Source organism: Octopus sinensis, linkage group LG14 (genome assembly GCF_006345805.1).
Source record: "Octopus sinensis linkage group LG14, ASM634580v1, whole genome shotgun sequence".
NCBI classification, from domain to species: Eukaryota; Metazoa; Mollusca; class Cephalopoda; order Octopoda; family Octopodidae; genus Octopus; species Octopus sinensis.
In genome coordinates this window covers 41,159,107-41,176,225 of record NC_043010.1, presented here as the reverse complement: position 1 = coordinate 41,176,225, position 17,119 = coordinate 41,159,107, and the positions used below count along the sequence as shown (strand labels likewise).

Here is a 17,119-nt window from a genome sequence, read left to right as displayed (position 1 = left end):
TAGGAAAATAAAAATAAGAAATAAGTGGAAATTTTACCGGTGAGTGTGTTAAATTATAAGGCACAAAAAGAAAATGACTCTCCCTAGACACAACAGAATATGCTTCAACACACGACCTCATATAAAGAATCTTGCAAACCAAATCCTAAAACGAAATATATATACTTAGTCAGTTCAAATAAATAAATAATAAAATTAACAGACAACAAGAGGACTAGCACAAGGATATGTATTTGCTTGATGCTCGGTAAAAAGAAAGAGTTTGATGTTTCAAGTATAGCTCTTTGTCGGAAAGGAGAAAGGGAAAAGTCCAAGGAAAAGAAATCGCCAACAGCACATGTGTAGTTACATTGATAAAGTGACCAGATCTGAATTAGTGTTAACTTTCCTACTCTGTGACTCTCTTTACTACCATTCCATCACAACTATAAATCTGTTTCTTACGTCTTGCTCACCCTCCTTCATCACCTGGCCTAGAAACACCACAGCCTTTCTCTTCCATTCTCCCTCAATTACAGGGTCATCCTTTTGATCCGTAGTCTAGCAAAGTACAAGATAATCTTCACTAGTGCTGGTGTCATAAAAAAAGCATCCAGAACACTCTGTAAAATGGTTGGCATAAGGAAGGGCATCAAGCCATAGAAACCATACTGAAGTAGATATTGGTGTATAATGTTGATCTCTGATTTATTAAATTCTTTTGAACCATTCAAGCCATACCAGCATAGAAGCTGGATGTTGACTACTGATGATATGTATGTTTGTGTGTATATATCATCATCATCATTTAACATCTGCCTTCCATACTGGCTTGGGTGGAACAGTTTGACAGGAACCAGCCAGGCAGAAGCCTGCACTAGACTTCTGTGACTGTTTTGGCAGGATTGTTACAGCTGGATGCCTTTCCTAACACCAACCACCCAGCAGAATGGACTTAGTGCTTTTTATGTGGCACAAGCATAAGTGAGGTCAGTTTTGGCAAAGTTTTTACAGCTAGGTGCCCTTCCAAGTGCCAACCACTTTATAGTGTGGACTGAATGCTTTTTAAGTGGCACCTGCACTGACAGGGTCATCAAGTAACTTGCAAGACAAAAATCTTTTGAGAGGGGAGGCTGTATTGGAAGCAGTGATCTTGTGTCAGATGATGAAGGGTTGTGGTGAGACAGAGAGACAGAAACAGGTGTCTTGCCGTAGAGGAGGTACAAGGTTACCTGGCCGGAGAGAGAGAGAGAGAGAGAGATCAGCAATGAGGACAGAAACAGGTGTTCTGCCGCAAAGAAGATACATGGTTATCCAACCTGAGGGAAGTACAGGAGAAGGACAGAGTGGGAGACAGCAGGGTAGAGGTGGTGACAAAGTGCTAGATACACTCACAAGGGACAGAGATCAGAATATAAATGGGATGGTTGAGTAAAGGAAGAGAGAGATATAGATGGTGGCAAGTGCCAGGGCATACCTTTGAGGTTCAAAGGTCATAATATAAGTGGCAGGATATTGCCAAAGAAGCATGATTAGAGAGTGGGGAGAGGAAGTGAGTGGTGAAAAGCTGGGTATATAGAGTAGTGGTGGTGGTATGGGGGGGTTACTCGATAGCAATGATACATAGAAACAGGGCTGTGAGGACAGGATTGGGTAGTGAGAAGTAGGCATAGCTTATGAAGGAGGAAATGTGAGAAAGAGAAGTGATGTAAATTAGTTTGTTGGGGAAGGGTGTATGAAATGTTTTCTTTGTATGCGTGGGTGGAACACAAATTGGGGGCCAGGGTATAGCAACGATACAGTCAGACAGGGCCAAGAGGACAAAATTGGGGAGTGGGAGGTAAGCACAATGCATAAAGTGGAAATATGAGGAAGAGAGAGAAGAGATGTAGTTTGGTTTGTTGTGGTAGGGTTGTTGAGAATTTTTTTTTGTTATATGTGAGTGAGACACACAGCACTTCTAGAACTTAGTTTCACTGATGTGGGTGGGTCTTCTCAAGAACCTCACATTGCAGGACATTTAGGTCCATTATCATTTCCTCTGTGAGGCCCAGCATCCTGAGATCGGTCCTTACCACTTCATCCCACGTCTTTTTGGGTCTCCCTCTTCTGTGGGTGCCATCCATTTTCAGTGGCCAGCACTTCTTTATGCAGCTGTCTTCATTCATACACATCACATATCCAAACCATCGAAGTCTTCTCTCTTGCATGCTACATTTGATTCCTTTTATGCCTGACTTTTCTCTCAACACATTTGCACTTTATCCTACATGCACACTGATGTTGCACATTTAATGGAGCATACTGCCTTCATTTCTCTCCAGTCTTCACATGTCTTCTGTATTCAGAGCTGATGTCTCACTACCATGGAGTATAGCCATTCACACACAAGCATCATACAGTCTACCTTTCACTGTGAGAGAGAGAGAGTCCTTTTGTTGCCAACAGAGGTAATAACTCTCTGAACTTCCTCCACCCTATTCTTATTTTAGAAACAATACTTTCAGAGCATTCTCCACCATCACTATTTTGGTCACCTACGTAACAAAAACTATCTACATCCTCAAGAGAGCCTTCTTGGCATTTGAGAGAATCTAAGCCCTCTGTACTCTTAGTGCTTATTGTTCCTGAACATTTGCCACAGACAAAGACAACTTATCTGTCAATCTACCTGTGATTCCACTAATGTGTCCATAGTTCACAATGGGTGCAGCAACTGCAATTTCTTCCAACTCATTTCCTACAGAGAGTTTTATCTTCTTTCTTACTGACAACAACTTTGGTCTTTGCTGGGTTAACTTTAAGGCCTGGAATTTCTTCTCCAATTCTGCTAAAGATTCTGCAATAAGAGCAAGGTCATCAGTATACAGCAGTTCCCACAGGCATCCAGTTTTGAATTCCATATATACATACATATATATATATATATATATATATATATATATAAATATATATATATACACATGTGTGTGTGTGTGTGTGTATCTATGAAGATGTGAAGGTGTATGGCTTAGTGGACAGGGTAGTCAACTCACAATTGTAAAGTTGTGAGTTTGAAAACCGGAAGCATGTTGTTTGTGTCTTTGAACAAGACACTCTATTTCTCACATTGCTCCAGTCCACTCAGCTGGCAAAAACGAGTACTCTCTGTATTTCAAAAGGGCCAGCCATTATGGGCACACATGTCTGTGGAGTGCTCGGCTACTTGCATATCAATTTCATGAGCAGGGTGTTCTGTTAATCAGATCAACTGGAATCCTTGTTGTAACTGACAGAGTGCCAATCATAGTTATTTGTGTGTATGCATATCTATAGACACATGTATGTGTCTGCATATATATCTATCTATATATATATCTATATATATATATGTATATATATATACTCTTTACTCTTTTACTTGTTTCAGTCATTTGATTACAGCCATGCTGGAGCACTGCCTTTAGTCGAGCAAATCAACCCCAGGACTTATTCTTTGTAAGCCAAGTACTTATTCTTTCGGTGTCTTTTGCCGAACTGCTAAGTTACGGGGACGTAAACACAACAGCATTGGTTGTCAAGTGATGTTGGGGGGGACAAACACAGACACACAAACACACACACACACACACATACACACACACACACACACAACACACACACACACACACACACATATATATACATATATATGACAGGCTTCTTTCAGTTTCCGTCTACCAAATCCACTCATAAGGCTTTGGTCAGTCCGAGGCTATAGTACAAGACACTTGCCCAAGGTGCCACGCGGTGGTACTGAACCCTGAACCATGTGGTTGGTAAGCAAGCTACTTACCACACAGCCACTCCTATGTATTTTTAAATAAGCACATGCACACCTACATACAATAGATTCTCTGTTCTCTGAATATGCCAACACTATAACTGCATTAGTTGTTTTGCAGTTCAACCTTCTCCATCTGATTGCATTCAATGCCTTTGCATCCCCGTTCCCACAAATGTGTTTAATTATCATTTCCAGCTTCTTGCCACTCTTCCAAGCCTAGAATCATATGCTAAACATTTTCTCCAAGCCTCCTGCCAAAGCCTGCTGTATTTCTTTGGAACTGATCTCCCTTTTTATCCTCTTCTCCCTCTATCCTGTACCACTATACTTACAACTGTACTATAACCATACCTGCTTCGTCTTAACCATTCTGTTGCCTGCTCTCCAGTCCAAGAAAGCCTTAGAAGGCTATAATAGGCTTACTGTTTTTTTCTTCAGAGTAACAAACTGAAAAAATAAATAAATAAATAAATAAAAATAAAACAACAAATCTATCCTGTCTGTATGTTCCTGTTGTTCTGACATCCTCACCATCACTATTTATCATGGTCATGTAAATGCTCTTGTTATCTTCTTTTATCATTGTCATTATTATCACCAGTATTATCATTATCTTTATTACCAGTACAGTAGTGATGATCATGTATCATCTTTGTTAACTTCATCATCATTATTGGTGTCATCATCATCATCATTATCATCTTTATCATCATTGTTGTCATCATTTTAGTTGTCATCACTGTCATCACTATCAATCATCGTCTTCATAGTAATCATCATTCCCAAGTTGTAAGAATTTTAGTTAGCTTTGGGTACATGTGTGCGCAGATATGTGCATGCATGTTGTGTGTATGTATGTGTGTGTGTGTGTGTATGTGTGGGTGTGTATGTGTGTGAATAGTATAGTATAAGATCATCATAGTGATCTTATTACTGAACTAATTTTTCTTGCCAGTAAGTGCTGTTTGTGCATTCATATGAAAATACACACACACAAACACATACAAGCTTGTGTGTGCATACACACACACACACACACACACACACACAAATGCACGCACACACATACGCATGCACATACGCGCAGCATAGAACTAAGTTCTGTGCTGTCATGTGATACAACAATTCAGTAACATTTCCAGCTACTTACTCTCACTATATTTGTCAGCCAGTCGAATACAAAAGACTGTTTGGATTTTAGCTTTGCTTCCTCACATCAAACAATGTAATGTTTTCTCCTGTAGGCACAAGGCCAGAATATTTTGCAGGCAAGAGAAAAATTTGATTAAACTGATGTGATAATTATCAGCAAAATCTCAACGGAATCTCTTACATAATCCTGTAACATAATCCTTTTATATATAGCCTTCCACAAAATGTGGGATTTTGCACCTGTGTTAGAAATAATTGTTATTGAAGGGGTTTCAAGCTGGCAGTATTGTTAGTGTGTAAGAAAAAAAAAATGCTTTGTAGTATTTGGTCTGGTTTTTTGTATTCTGAGTTCAGATCCTAGCAAGGTCAATTTTGCATTTTCTCCTTTTGGTGTTACTAAACTAAAGGAGTGGAGGCGTGTGGCTAAGTGGTTAGAGTGTCAGCATCATGATTGTAAGATTGTGGTTTTGATTCATGGACTGGGCAATGCATTGTGTTCTTGAGCAAAACACTTCATTTCATAGCTGGCAAAAATGAGTAATGCTGCGATGGACTGGCATCCTGTCCAGCTGGGGAACACATATGCCATAGAAACCGGGAAACTGGGCCCATGAGTCTGGCTAGGCTTTAAAAGGGCGCATTTATTATTTTTTAAACTAAAGGAGCTGTGAAAAACTGGGGTTGATACCCTGTTTCAGGCCTTGTGCCTATGTTACATATAATTATTATTACTGAGATTGTCTAGTTGTCTTTGTTTGGCTGGGAAGGGCAGGTAGTCTTTGCCTGGCTGTGGTGGAAGTGGCCATGGTGAATGTGATTGAAAGGACTAAAAAGACATTCTTGCTTCTTCAGCCAAACCTTCATTGACTTTTGAAAGTTTCATTCTCAAAGAAGATGATGGTGGAGAGGAAGGTGAATGAGGTTCCAATCCCAGTAAAATTGTTGGGAGATGGGTGAAAGTTGCGAGTATGGCTCATGGTTGTATGTACCATATGTATGTACACACATGCACACACACACACACACACACACACTCACACACACACACTCACACACACACACACACACATGTAAACAAACACACACATATACATATATATATATATAACTTTCTGTCTGTAAATTTCTCTATGAAACTATGAAGAAATACGTCTGTCTATGTAGCTCATGTATTGTGTGGTCAGTTTGTGCATCAGATTGACGCTCACTGCTAGGGAAGCTGTCCATCTCTGGATGTGTCAGTTTAGTTCTTTATTTATCATTCTGTCAAACTATCAATCAATAAGTATCCATATATCTACCTAAATGCCGATTTCAATTAGCCAACTATCTCGTAACTGTCAGTAGGGATAACAATCTGCGTGTATGTGTAGGCGTATGACTTGTAGGGTCTAGTTGGATATTTGAGTGTGTGGGATTAATTCATGTGATGTGTAGGAATGTGTGGACTATTTGGTTGTGTATGCAGTGGTTGTGTGATTTGAAGGAGAAGAGGGAGAAGATAATCATGTGCATGTGTGTGAAGTGTTGGTATGCGTTTGTGCTGGTATAAGGTGAATGGTGTGTATTTTTGTATGTGTGAAGCTAATACGTTTACTAGTGTAGCGCAGGAGTGGCTGTGTGGTAAGTAGCTTACTTACCAACCACATGGTTACGGGTTCAGTCCCACTGTGAGGTACCTTGGGCAAGTGTCTTCTACTATAGCCTTGGTCTGACCAAGGCCTTGTGAGTGAATTTGTTAGATGGAAACTGAAAGAAGCCTGTCGTATATATGTATATATATATATAGATATGTGTGTGTGTGTGTGTTTGTAGGTCTGTGTTTGTCCCCTCAATATCGCTTGACAACCAATGCTGGTGTGTTTACCTCCCCATGACTTAGCGGTTTGGCAAAAGAGACTGATAGAATAAGTATTAGGCTTACAAAGAATAAGTCCTGGGGGCGATTTGCTTGACTAAAGGTGGTGCTCCAGCATGGCCACAGTCAAATGACTGAAATAAGTAAAAGAGTGTATATGTGTAATGTAATATGGCTATGTGGAAGTATGGATGTATAGGATTTGTGTATGTGTGGTATAGGAATTGCATGTATGTGTGTATATGATGTGCATGCACTGCATTATAGTAAGGCAAAATGTTTATATTTGGTAACTTGGCTGAGGATGTGTATGTGTAAGGTAAGGGGGTGTGTATATCAGTGTGTTTCTATGTGGGAATGTATGATTTTGAGAATGTGTGCATGTGTGAATTTTGTAGTTATATTTGTGTATGTGCATATGTGTGTGATGTCTTCAGTCTTAGTGAATGTATAGATGTATAAGATTAGTGAATGTGATACTTGAGGTGTCTGTGAGTGTGCATGGTATTCAAAGTGCGTGTGTATGTAATCCCGGTAAATTATGATGTGCTAGGGAAGCATCCGAGGTGGAAGATAAGCTATTGTTCTTTATGAAAGTGAAAAATGGGTGAACCATAGTGAGAAATAGCACTATAGACCGAAAAGATAGCAATTTTGAGCTTAAGAGGTGTAGGGTTGTCTATGACTGTGTATAGAAATTGAATATTGAAAGTACCAAGATTTGAAACCAATATTTTAAGTGAAGAAGAGCAAAGAGGAGCTTTGAGGGAATTAGGAGTTGGGGAGGTAAATAATGAGATCAGTGTAATAGAGGCTGGAATAGTAACTTGGGGTTGTGAAAATGTGAAAATACTTCTACATCCATAGAAATATGTGAAGTGGGGCAAAAGCAAGTAGAGATGTTGGGGCAGCCAGGGTTGTTGAGTTTGTGAATTTGAGGGAGGGAATAAGTGGTGGAAGTACATAGAGAGTGGACAATGGAGTTGGTGGGCATGGAGTTTCAGATTTATCCACAAAAAACCAGCTATTTTCTTGGGTGAGTTCTTTATTATATCAAATGTTGAAAAGCATGGTTGACCTTGGTAGGGTTAGAACTCAGAACATAAAAATTCTGGAAGAAATACCACAAATTTTTTCTATCGATGCTTTGGCAATTTCTGCTGGTATTATATATATATATATATATATGATGTAAATGACAAGAACAAGAAATTATGTAACGGCTTCATTAGCTTAGTGTTGTTTTCTGCATCAGAATGCAATGTATTCATAGTTAAGTGCTTGTGCACCAATCTATCGATGCATTATTGCATCTTATTGCAGAAACAGCTATAAACTAATGCAGTTTATAACACAATTTCTTGTTCCCTTGTCATTTATTTAATCACTTATTACACTCTGTACTCGACTAATGCTTGTCTCTGAAGCGTATATATTGAATTCTAGCATCAGCTTATTAGTATCTCTATGTCTAAATGAAATACACACACACACACACACACACACACACACATATATATAGATATACATACAGACAGACAGACAGACAGATAGGCAAACAGACAGATGCATGTATGATAGTGTGGTAAGAAATTTGCTTTCCAAACATATGGTTTTGAGTTCAGTGTTACTGTGTGGGACGTTTGACAAGTATCTCCTACTATGGCCCTGGGCTGACTGATATGTTGTGAGTGGGTTTGGTAGGTGGAAACTGAAAGAAGACTATTGTTTATATATATATATGTGTGAATGTGTGTGTGTGTGTGTGTGTGTGTGTGTGTGCAAATGGCACTTGTGTTGGTAGCACGTAAAAGGATCCATTACAATCTTGGAGTGGTTGGCGTTAGGAAGGGCATTCAGCTGTAGAAATCATGCCAGATGAGACTGGAGTCTGGTGCAGCCTTCCTGTTTGCCAGCCCTGGTCAAACCATGGCGGCATGGACAACAGATACTAAATAATGATGATGATGATTATATCATCATCATTTAACACTTTCCATGCTAGCATGGGTTATATATATATATATACATATATATATATATATACATATACATACATGTACATGCACATATGTAAGTATATATGTCTGGATGCGTTTTCTACCTACATACATACATACATACATACACTCACATACACACACACACACACACACAAAGTATGTCTTTGGTGTGGGTGTGTGTATGTGTGAGTGTGTGTGTGTGTATATATTTATGTGTTTGTATGTGTGTGTGTGTGTATATGTGTGTATGAATGATGACTAGATGTTATTTAACTTAAGTCAACCCTATGATCAAAGGCATTCCAACTATGAACATACAATCTTTTTAGCTTATCTAGGACATAATTTTCAATGTGTACTTTTTCTGTAAAAGGGTAGGGTGCTGTTTGAGGGAGATTTGGCTGCTGTTTGGCAGCCAAATATTATGGCAACTAGAATTATATACGTACGTGAGTGTATGTACATATCCATCCATCCATCCATCCACCCATCCATCCATCCATCCATCCATTTATCTATATGAGTGTATGTAACTATGTGTGTGTGTGTGTGTCTGTATATATGAGTATATGCATTTATGTTTATATTGTTTACTATATTATATCTGTAAATATATATGTGTGCATGTGTATGTATATGTGTGTATATGTATATGTTTTATATATATATGTCTACATGTATTATATATGTATGTATATATGTGTGTATATATGCCTGCATTCACACGCACACAATGTGCACATACACTCACATACATATATATGTATATATATATATATATACATATGTATATTGTGTATGTGTGTGCGCATGTGTATGTGAATGCAGCTGTGTCTGTGATTGTAGTGTGTTTGCGTATATCGAAAAATAGTAGTTATTTGCGTGTGTTAAGTACAATGCATGTTTGAGTGTGTACAGCAGTTTTAAAGTATTCCACTTTGTAGTGTCACTCACTCCAGGGTGATTAATCTGGGTGGAACAGTTTAAACTACGCACATTGCACTGCAGCCTCACCTCCCACTCCTACCTCACTCATTTGACATTTATATTTGGAAATATCAGCTGTAGTTTAGCTAGTCATAGAAATTTCTGGTCATTGGTGTTGGATGGTGGTGGTGGTAGTGGTGATGGGGGATGGGATTATTTTCATTGTTATTATTATTGTTAGTGGTGGAATATGGTGGTGAAGGTGCTGGGGGTAATTGTGCTGGTGGGTAGTGCTAGGGTAATAATTGTGGTGGTGGTGGTGGTGGTGCTAGGGTAATAATAGTGGTGGTGGTGGTGGTGGGTTTAATGTTGTTGATACTGGTGCTGGGGGTAATAACAGCAGTGATGGTGGTAATAATGGTGGTGGGGATGCTGGGGTAAAGGTTGTTGTGGTGGTAGTGGTGATGATGGTGAAGTCAGGGTAATGAGGGTGGTTATGGTGGTGGTGCTGGTGGTGGTGAAAATAATATAGATTTTTTTTTTCCCTCTTTTCTGATTATTCCATTTCATGTTTTCATTATTTTTGTTGTTATATTGAAAATGGTGGAATGCACAAACAGTGGAGATCTAATTCAGAGCACTGCATCCTTCAAAACTTCCATGCTTCCTGAGATTCGCCAACACTACACCTGATTTTTACCCCCTCCATACACACGCAAGCATGTATCTGACTTATACACTGTTCGCTTTCCAGACATTTGTACATTACTGCATATGCTTTATATGCACTTTTGACAAGTTGTGGTGCACCTGAGCACTGTATACAATAATTTCATTATATTATATTATATATATAATTTAGTCCCTTGTTGTTGTTAGTTATGTCCCTTAATACCCTTTGCGATTGTATTTTGTTTCCTTAGTTGAAATACACCACTTTTGTTTTAATTTATTTTGAAAATAGTGGAGAATTTAGAAAATTAATTTTGTCATTATTAAGCTGGTGTTTACAGCATAAATTAACATGAAATTTTGATGGTTTGGATCACTTTAAAATAGGAAGTTTGTATCACAAAACTATGGGCTGTCTCAGGTGGGTTGGTATCAAAAGGGTTCATCATTATTGTTCGACCGTGGTTGAGACAATGGAATTTACTGTGCCATGCCAGACCTCACGGTCCATCATAGCATTACGGAGGTCCTGTTGCTGGATGCCTGTATCCCTGGAGCCTTTGGAGGTGCAACGTGATCAGAGACAGGACCCAGCAAAGCAGGTGCTGGACCTACATCCACAGGTATACCATTAAGTCTGGTTCCCTGGGGAAGAGGAACCCTGGTGCAGTTAATTGTAAATTCCATAGTCTTTTCAAATGGCTAATAATGTGTTCGCGCACCGCTACTACACCCATTGGAAAGCATTGTACAACCAAGCACTAAAGAAGATCTTTCCTCCTCCATGAAACAAAGCTGTTCCCGCTGGACGTCAACCCAGTATTTCTAAGCTACGGACTGAGTGATTTATTGTAAGGTTATCTCCCTAGACAGATTGCCTTCACTACGGCTAAGGAGCCCTTTCTACCCCAAAAGGGTTAATGGCATCCAATATTAATCGTTCCACATTTATATTAACCCTTTTGTTACCATATTTCTGTTGAAATACACTGCTTTTGTTTCAATTAATCTTGAAAGTAACGAAGAATTTAATAAAATAACAATATAATCATTAATCTAGTTTGGAATATAAGTTAACATGAAATTTTGATGGAAGGTCACTTTGAGAAATGAACTTTGTACCATAGAATCAGAGGACAATCTTGGGCTGGAAGGTATTGAAAGGGTTAATGTTCTGAGCTCAGATTTCCCTGAGATTGACTTTGCGTATCATTATTCTGAATTTGATAAAATTCCATTGAAACACTCGGGTAGGAGTCAGTTAGATTGACTATACACTGACCCCAAATGAGTAGCAAGCTTGAGTCTATTGTAGAAATTGCTATTGCTAACAGTAGGTCAACCCTGATTGAGCAGACATATCTTTAAAGGCATTGCAGCTGTAACCATCACATCTTCTATAATGTACCTTGGACAGATATGCCCTATCTTTTGTGATTTGAGGGAGATCTGGTTGCCATTACGAGCAGGTCAAGCAACTCTGTAGTGGCTCTCTTAGCAGATACATTAATCAGTTGAGCTGTGAACAAAAAGACCATTCTGTCTTTTATATATTTAGAACTGCATTATTCAATGCGTCTCTCTTTCCCTTTTTTAAGGGTGTGATTTAAGGAACCTTGTTAGCTTGTTTTTCTTACAAGGCTCCATTGTTTGGCTGTTATTTCTAGTTGACTGAGCAGCCATGTAGAAGCACCCTTGTTGGCTTGAGATGGTTGTTTAGTTAGTTGGATGTTTATTTATAACATAGAGAATAATAGCTTCAGGCAACCTGGTTTTACTGTTCAGCTTGTGTGCATTGGTTATAGTAGCGATAGGAGTGATGGATGTAGGATATATTGATAAGGATGACAATGATGATGGCAGTGGTGGTGAAGTTGTAGTGATGGTGGTAGTGGATGGGGTAGTGGATGTGAGGATGATGATGATGGCAGTGATGTTTTTTATTTTTTATTTGTAAACCCTGATTGAACAGAACCTGTGATCAGAAGCATTCCAATCATAAGCATCCAATGTTTTAGGGGTATCTGGATTGGATTGTTTATGTCCAGTCCACCATAGGATGGAGGCCTCAGCCTCTTCTCTCCTGCAACCACTGTCTGATGTGGAGGCTGTGAATTTGAGCTTGAGATCATACTGGTTTGATGAATCTACTCTGTCACATTGGCTCAGCATAGCTTGGCAGAGAGGTGCAGTTAAGTTGATTACATTGACCCCAATACTCAACTGGTACTTATTTTATCCATCTCGAAAGGATGAAAAGCAAAGTTGACCTCAATGAAATTTGAACTCAGAATGTAAGGATGGATGAAATACCGCTAAAAATTTTACCCAATGTGCTAACAATTCTGCCAGCTTGCCACCTTAGGAGTGTCTAGAATTACATTATCTAGTGTGTTCTTTTCTTGTTGTAGACAGTAGGATGTAATTCAAGGGCAATTTAGATGCTATTTCTAATTGGTCAAGTGACCATGTAGAAGCTCCCTTTTCAAGTGATGTTGGTGGCGATAGTTGAGATAATAATTATAGTTGCAGTGGTGGTGGTGTCAGTAGTGGATATGTTGAAGGTAGTGATAGTTGTAGCTTCAGTAATAGGGTTATTGCTGATTGTGGTAATCCTGTTGGTATGGTGGTAATGATGGTAGCGATTGTCTGTGCTGAATTTGATGATGGTCATGGTGGTAGTGTTGTTGTTGTTTTTTCCCTGTTCGATCTTGATCAAATGTATTCCAGCTATGATAATCCTGTTTCTTGGAGGTGGCCAGGATCATGTTATATAACGTGTCCTGCTGTTATAAAGCTGGTTGGGTGATTGAAAGTGGATTTGACTGCTATATCTAGTAAGTCATGCGACCATGTAGAGCAACCACCTTATTGGCTCAGGGTGTTTATGAAGGTGATGGTGGTGTTAATGGTAGCTACCCTCCCCCACCACTTTTAATAAGACAGTCAAAGCAGCAGTAGCTTGACCCATCTCTTTTGCTGGCCCTTCCAAATTGCTAAGTTTAAGGCTGTTGAGATATTACTTATATCTCAATGGTTACATTGTTTATGCATTTGTATTTATGTGTGTGTATTTAGATATTCTTGCATGTAAGTTTGTGTACATGAAAGATTGCATTAATGTGAATATGTGTGTTTAAATATAATAATAATAATAATAATAATACAGCAAATATTCTGCTCAATACCACAGATTTGCTTGTCAGTTGTTTGACCTTAACCAGTTGAGCATGTCCCTTAGTGGCTGACGATATGTGCATCTCTGATCACGAGCAGAAGTAGTGGGGGAGCATCATAGCCATGTGTTGAGAGGGATTCTTTGGGGTTTGAATAGTTCACCTCTGGAAACATGGGTGGTTCTTTCAACATCCTTAAACAACCCTTATTCAGGGACCTTTTGAGTGGGATGGGCTACTCAACCTGAAGAAAATTCTAACTGGGCCCCACCTGCAAGGTCATGTGCTGTTTATCTTGATATGAGATCACCATGTCGCGCACATATGGTTGTGATGCATGTGCCTGGTGTACCTTTATCAGACGGGTAGTCATGATGGGTATATTGGGCTTAGTATATTTTACCCCAGTGTCACTTTGATGGCATGAACTGCTCTCTCACTCAATAATAATAATAATAATAATAATAATGAAATTATTGTATACAGTGCTCAGGTGCACCACAACTTGTCAAAAGTGCATATAAAGCACATGCAATAATGTACAAATGTCTGGGAAGTGGAAAGTGTATGAGTCTTCTGCATATGAGAGTATGTTTGTGTATACATGTTTTGTATTTTAGTCTTTAGCATTTAAACCAGCCATATTCGTCCAAAATATTGTTTTATGTTCAAGCCAGACAGCTTTGGCCTCTCACACCTCCCCTACAATGTCCTAAAACTAAACAATCATATCATTGGAATCTACAATATCTACAAGATAATGCTTGGTAATTCAAAACAATGTGAATAAATAAGCATTGCATTTAGTAGAGTAATCTGAATGCTAAAGGGTTAAGTATATGTCTGTATTTAAGTATTCATGTATGGAAATTTCTTTTAAAAACCCATATGACATTAGGCTGTCATAAATGCAATTTTTATCCTTTTAGTTGTGTCGTCAGTATTTAGTGTTGTCTTTAGCTCCATTCTTTATGACCAGAGTGATTACGGTTGCCATTATTATTTTACAGGACCACTTTATCAAATGTATTTTCACTCTTTTTAAGACAATAGATGAAATTTGAAGAGGGTTATAAATACTATTTCTTATTTCTTTAATGCCCACACGGGGCTAAACATAGAGGGGCGAAACAAGAACAGACAAAGGGATTAAGTCGATTACATCGACCCCCAGTACGTAACTGGTACTTAATTTATCGACTCCAAAAGGATGAAAGGCAAAGTCGACCTCGGCGGAATTTTGAACTCAGAATGTAGCGACAGACAAAATACCTATTTCTTTATTACCCACAAGGGGCTAAACATAGAGGGGACAAACAAGGACAGACATAGGTATTAAGTCAATTATATCGACCCCAGTGCATAACTGGTACTTAATTTATCGACCCCGAAAGGATGAAAGGCAAAGTCGACCTTGGCAGAATTTGAACTCAGAACACAGCGGCGGACGAAATACCGCAAAGCATTTCGCCCGGCGTGCTAACGATTCTGCCAGCTCACCGCCTTTGACTACTATTTCTAATAGTTTGTATGATCAGCTTGAAGCTGTGCTATATTAAATTAGACTGGTCGAAGGGATGCTGGTGTAATTCTTGATACCTCCCTTCAAGTGAACAGATAGTCATAGTCCTGCATAAAAGTTTAATGAGCTTACTCACCTGATAATTGATGTCATTGATGAGCTAAATATTATTTCTATGTCTTAGTCAGAAGAACAAAGACATTTAGCACGACTCTTTTTTATAAAGGGTTTCCAAGGTCGTCGAGGGGGAAGGGAAGAAGAAATCTCATAAGCTATTTTGGATGGTTGCTAAGCCTGGGAAGATGGGTTGAAAAAGCCACTACTCATGGGTTATGTGTGAACTAAAGACCTGCTCAGAGTGTTTGCAACACAGTGAATTCTGATAAAGGTACTCAGTGCCCAAATAGAGGCATAAAACAGGGTGACAGTTTAAGCCTGCCCCCCCCCACCTCTCCACTGCTACCAAAAATAAACAAATAAATAAATAACACTCCATTTGGCGCAGAAGGTTCAGTAATTGACATTATGGGTGTTGATTATACTTGTGATAAATATTTAATTTTATTCTTTTGTTTTCTTTCATTCATTTCTCAGTTCAAGCAGCATGTGCTTATATTTCATGGGGAGAGACTATCTGTATTGAGTTTGGAGTTGTTATTGTTGTTGTTGTTGCTGCTGCTGCTATTGATTTTGTTATTCTTGTTGCGTTGCATTTTTGTTACTATTGCTGATGTTGTTCTTGTTCTAGTTGTTGGAGAAGCAAACCTTTGGATTGCACTGGGTTGTTTGGTTTATGTTTACTACCTGTGTGCCATGGGTCTGCTAAACTGGTGCTACACTACAACAACTAGAATAGCAGCAATATTTTTTGTTTTTGTTCTTTTTCTGTTCTAGTTGTGATATGTAGTTCTAAGTTAGCAAACCTGGTACTTTTATACTGTAGCAATATTGCTATCTTCATTGCTATCTTTACTGTTTGAGAAAAACATTAGGAATGATCTCGTTTGAGATTACAAACATCTTTGGCTAGTTTAACCTTGTTGTGTCCACTGATCTGATTGGTTAGCATCTAAGCGCGGTCTGTCTCTCTACCTATTTCGCGCCAGTGTGTAAACTGACCAATCACGGCTTTCGGATACGACCTTTCATTTGAGCCATCTTAACTCCATAAATAGGCTGATAAATAGCAGCAATATTTTTTGTTTTTGTTCTTTTTCTGTTCTTGTTGTGATATGTAGTTCTAAGTTAGCAAACCTGGTGCTTTTATACCATGTTTATACTTCACTAAGGACCATACTGCATAATCCAAACATGCAGTGATGAATCATATGCAATGCAGTGCAATAGCCTCAACATGCTGCATCCTCTCCTTCCTCCAGTCTAATTGTACGCTCCCATAGATTTTCATGTTGACGAACAAGGTAGACAAGGTGTACCCAGTACGACAGTTGCTACTGCTCTCCCTTTCTCCCTCGTCAGGGAACTGCCAATTGGTGACATTCAACACAACACTATGTATACCAATAAAACATTGAACATTAATCAATTATGTATACAGTGTCTGTCACTCTGTAGCAGTCAATGACAGTTAATTACATTGCTATCTTCCCATGGTACATACTTTACTCCAGAACAATGGTAATATGGAAACAGTAATGGGTTCTTGGCTGCTATATTTAATTTTGTGTGCTTCAAGTCACTTAGCTGCAATTTATATCAACAGATCATTCTGGAGATATAAAGCTAGACTGGTGTCCTACTCAATAGTATAGACTTTTTCCTATTTCTTTATTGCCCACAAGGGGCTAAACATAGAGGGGAGAAACAAGAACAGACAAAGGGATTAAGTTGATTACATCGACCCCCAGTTTGTAACTGGTACTTAATTTATCGACTCCAAAAGGATGAAAGGCAAAGTCGACCTCGGCAGAATTTGAACTCAGAACGTAACGGTAGAAGAAATACTGCTAGGCATTTCACCCGGCATGCTAACGTTTCTGCCAGTTTGCCGCCTTATTGGTATAG

The 17,119-nt window shown here is 38.8% G+C and overlaps 1 protein-coding gene across 2 annotated transcripts in view; it reads left to right on the top strand.

Moving 5' to 3' along the window:
* Positions 1-17,119, top strand: part of LOC115219205 (protein FAM184A) — a 132,220-nt gene that overhangs the window by 29,251 nt on the left and 85,850 nt on the right. The gene's annotated exons all lie outside the window — the stretch shown is intronic.